Here is a 5,388-nt window from a genome sequence, read left to right on the forward strand (position 1 = left end):
CAAACATACGGTGTCCAGAAAGGTCAGTGACCAGAGGGAGACGGCAGAAAGGTACCATAGTTCCAAGTCCAACATTAAGGACAGACACAGTAACACCTACAACTTAAAGATAAAGCTGAAGAAAGAGCTCTTGAAGAAAAGAGTCTGAGACCAGGTTACAGATTCTGGCTCTCTCCTCTGATTATTAAGCCTGATTCTGGAAATAGACACCCGCTTAGCTGCAGGTACCGCCATGCATATATATTCTGAAGCATTTCTAAGTACTTTTAGAAACATAGGCTTGATGTGATGGGGTCTCAGGAGCTTGTTTCCTTTATTTGTGCCGTTTAGCATTTTGGGGAAAGAGGTATGAATTTTCCCCAGAAAGAGCAAATCTATAATCAAACAGAAATTTCATACACAAAAAAAACCAAAAACACATGAGACGAAAAAAAAAAATACACTACCGTCAGCGTCTTACCTAGAAATATGTCCAATGTCTGGCATTACATGAGTTTAGATAATTAACTTGCCTCCAAATTCCGTTTTCTGTCATCCTCAGACAGGCCTAAAGCACTTTGCTGTATTTTCATTTATTTTCATTATCTTTCATCACTAAAATCTTCCTGTTCACATTCAGTCCGAGCTACACAGGCATCATGCAATATTCTGAATTCTGAATACCATATATGTCAAGCAATACAGAGTTGGGAAGAATTCTGTGGTCAGAGTTATAGTTAAGAGAGTCTGGATATCCAAAATGTTAAGCAATATATTTACCAATTTTCTAGAAAGTGGTATTTTTGGTTGAAAACACAACAAAGTGGCATTTTGGAAAGATCAGTTCACTGGCTTCCTGTATTAGATTGAAAACATTCTGTTTCTAGTGAGGGATTATGTTTTCGTAGCTGCAGGTGTATATAGGAATATTTTCATTCACAACCGAGGAAGAATGGACTCATAAAACTACCAGGTTTCTACTGGCCAGCGCTGTGGTCTGCAGGCAGTCAAGATAAAAGAGAAGTCCCTAAGTCATTTCTCTAGAGCTTGACCATTATCTTTATGCGGTTCTTGTCATATATTACACATATTAACATGGAAACTTGTAGTCACTACAGACATAAACCACCAAAGAGAATTTATACGTCACAATCACTAACAGTTTCCTAGCATAGAAAACGAGTCTTGTAATCTACACTCTACATTTATACAAATACACTTTCCCTCTTCTGTATACTCAATTTCCATTTCAACAATAGCAAAGGAACTGTAACACACACTTGTTCCTATAACCTATGGCAGTGAATTTCAGCCTGAGAAACCATATTTTGCAAGTGCCCATTGCCAGCGTAACCAAGAAAAGCAAGGCTTCTGGCTACATAGATTACTTCCACTACAAGTTTTGCGGGGATCCACAAATGGAAAAAGTTTGAACACCACTAAACTACCAAAAAAATTCATAAAAATTTGTAACTGTTTTGTTTTTTTTTTTTAATTTACACAAGAAGTTTTGGGAATAGAGATAGAATAGGGAGATTAGCTACATAAATATCCCGGCATACGAGTAAAAATAAGTCATGCTGTAGGGCTTATTGTTTTGGATAGTGTATAGTGCTTAGAAATACATTCACAATATGTTTGCAGAAGTATTGGTGTTTGATTTCCATACCCCACTCAGTGGCATATTTATCTACCTAAATACAGAACTAAAGCTAACTGTAAACAGTAAATGTACATACAGCACAGAAACTGCATTTTGTACAAGAAAAGATACATAGGTAAATAATTGCCACTTCCTGGTTTTGCATCCCTCCCTCTGCAAGGCTATACCCTGATTTCACTCAGCCTCATCAGAGAACCACACACATACCTGCAACTGAAGCCGAAGAGGAGGCACAGAGCTGCTCTGCAGAGTGTACACAGCCCTTAACTCTATATAAGCTTGTCTCTAGATCTATGGGTGAAGGTCTGGAGGAAAAACTTCACACATATTTGCAAAAACATGCACTGTATCAGCTTTGAATTTCAGTATTTTCAAAAGACCATAGTCATTTAGGATCCACTGTAACAGGTGTTGTAACATCCTTTAATAAAAGCAATTGCAGAATCAAAGTGCTTACAATAAAAAAAAAAAATTCTGTGCACCCTTTGGCTCTGTCCTTGCAAAAACATATTTTTATGCTGAATTTCAATAGCAGAGCACTCCCGTTGACATCATTTCACTGATATTACCTGCTATAATAAAGTTAAATAACTACATTTTCAGCACTATAGCCTTAGTTTAGTTCAGTGACTGCCTTGACAGCAGTTCAGAACTGCCTTGTGCAGTTCACTTCATCCATAAAGCTGTGATTTTTGATTCCTTGATTTTTCCAAAATTTTTCTTAGGTTAGGTTTCCGTTACAGCCTGAGTGTGCTCATTTTATAAACTGCTGACATCTCAGACAATTAGAGATCTCCATAATACTTTCCCAGGACTGATATAAAATGTGCAAATATTTTTCAAGTTAAAAGTATTAAATCTCTATATGCAATAAGAAAATTCTGAAATATAACAAATTTACAACCAAAATTGTCATCATGATCTTGATAACATACTGAGAGAGGAAAAAGTATAAAGTCATTGATTCACAAGACACTATCAAATTTTTGGTTTACATATTTGAAAGGGTTTATTTTAATTATGAGTTTGCCAGAGGTTTATGGCCTATATGCGTTTATACAAGTGTGTGGGTTTTTAGATTTCTTTTTTTAACGCCACTTCTTCTAAGATGATTCTCACCCCTTTTTGCCACTTGAACTAGGTTAAATTCAACATTTAAGTTTCTTCTAGTACAAAAGTATTATAGAAGCAATTGAACTTTCAAAAAAAATGCAGATGTCATGCCTGTTCAAGGGCAAAGAGACACTTGGTAATTATGGAAAAAGAATAATGAACAATGACTACATTTGCTCTCATGCCTTCGTTGTCCATCCATGATTATTCCTCTCTACAGTTCTATTGACACAAGGCTGCTATTGCAAAACTGCATAAACTTTTGTACAACCTAAGTGCTCCAGGTATACTTATCTGCTTTTATTTAGCGTGGAAGTTTGCATAAGGCACAGTTGCACAATTCCTCCTCACCTCAGGCATGCAATTTTTTAAAAACTTTATTTTAGAAATGGAAAATTAGACAGAGAAGCCAAAATTAACACAATCCTAGGGCTAGTATATCTGAAACCACGCATAGTACAAAGCATTAACCTTCCACTGAAGTGTTCTATGGTTACTAACAACCTAAAGGCCAGGCAGTCAAACAAAACAGAATTAACGTTGTTTCTGTTACCACCCTGGCTATGGAGCTTCCTCTTCACAGGTCTTGTAAATTTACCATCACAATACCTACTGCTGGTTCTCCCTCCTTTTCTGGTCCTTTGCTGCATAAACAGAAGACACAACTAAACAGGCTCAACTGGATAAACTAGCTTTTCTTACAGTATAGAAACCAACCCAGGCAGGAAAAAAGAAACCAAATGAAATAAAGTGACAAGTTATTAACATGGAGTGGGCTGGATGCCAATGCATGCGTGATTACAGTTATCTCAAGCGGTGACACTGGACTTCAAAAAGGGATGGCAAACAGGCTTTTACGCTAGCCACTACATGGATCACTACTTCAGAATTCTCCTAACACACATTTTAAGACAGACTATACAAATTCTCTAACCATTTTTAGCTATAGCAATTCAAATGGAGGATAGCACACTGGGGGAGAAAAATCTATCGTAAGTTGATGATTCCCTTAATTAATGAGATTGCAAATAATCTTTCCAACTACTGGTCATACAAATGGCTTGGGGTCAGCTAGATGAATACCGGTCTCTCAATTTTATTCATGCACATTGGCTTTAGACAGTGGAGCTGTATCAAAACAATGAAATACAGACCAAAACCCACTCATATCGGTGGAGAGCTTTAATGTCAACAGGTTTTTGAATCAGGGAAAGCGAGTAAAATGCTGCTCAGTAGTACCAGACTTTTCACTTTGTCAGTTCATTGAAAACTGACATAAAAAAACCCTATAAAAATGTAACACATTAATGTCCACTATTACCAATGAATTTAACAAGAAACTGAATGCCCAAGGTAACACAATATAAAATTCCAATAAAATCTTAAAAAAAAAAAAACCAAACCAAAAACACAGTGTGGCAATAATATATCTTTATCACAAGAGGTGAAAGTTTTTCCACTATCAGAACTACTCTCATGAAAATCAGCTGCCACCTGAAGACCTTTTTGGCTTTCTTCATTCATAAAATCCCCAATACCTGAAAAGTAAGCATTTTAGTCTGGATGTCTTGCCGCCGTTATCATGGAAGATTCAGCTCAGTGGGCCTGGATCCTGATCTGACATTGTGACTGACATTGTATGAACCATAACATACATACAGTTCTTACTACAAAGAGTTCAGAGTTTAAGTCTTCCCCTTTTCCTTTGAGCTGCTTGAATACGGACTCCTACAAAACTGTGAACAGTGGTGTGATTGCAGGAACAGGTAAGTATTACACACTAAACAATTTAAGAACACAGCACAAGCACAACGTGTTTCCCTGCATAACTTCTTGCACCTTACGTTCTCAGTCACCTCATTTTTCTGTGTCTACCTCAACATTAGCATTACATTAACTCATGGGTGGCAAGTATCAAAACGCAAGACGAGACAACCCTGAGCACAATTACGACTTCCACTGCCCCAGGTGAGACTCGATCTCCTCCAGTAAGAGCCAGACACTCAAGTAACCATATACAGTGCAAACCACAAGGGCAGGTATGGCACCACAGCAAGCAGCCAGGTTTTCTTTACGGGACATGAATCTCAAGTCAGTCATCCAAAACAAACTCTGCTGTGAAATGGATGTCTACGCTGGTGGTTGGCACCCGATGTAGCTGAGTAGAAATTTCTTCAAGAGGCACTGGGTCCCACCTCTTTAACTGGACCCTCCTCTGCAGTCGGTAAGGCTCATACAAGGCTGTAGAGTACAAGGCTTGCACAGTAAAGGTGTCCTGTGCCGAGACCCCACAGCTACCAGGCAGGCAGGTGGCCTTTCCTGCTTCTTCTACCCCGGCTGCTGGTGAGGAGGCTAAAGACATCCGGAGCAGAAAAAGAGACGGTCGGGCATGGGTCGGGCCTGGAGTCGCACAGGGAGGAGATGCTGGCCAACCCTCCGTGCATGGCAGGGCACCGGGGGTCACCCCAAACCGGCAGCAAGTGGGCAGGCCCGGAGGGCCATGCTGGAGGACGGGGTTTAAAGTGAGGTGAGCGAGTTCCCCAAGGTCAGTGTCCCACTGGGCCCCGGTCTGCGCTCTCCCCTTCCTCTCTCCACGCCACAGGGGAAAGTGCCCCAAACCTCCTCGGCTTCGG

The sequence above is a fragment of the Fulmarus glacialis genome, unplaced genomic scaffold (genome assembly GCF_000690835.1).
Source record: "Fulmarus glacialis isolate BGI_N327 unplaced genomic scaffold, ASM69083v1 scaffold42927, whole genome shotgun sequence".
Lineage (NCBI taxonomy): Eukaryota > Metazoa > Chordata > Aves > Procellariiformes > Procellariidae > Fulmarus > Fulmarus glacialis.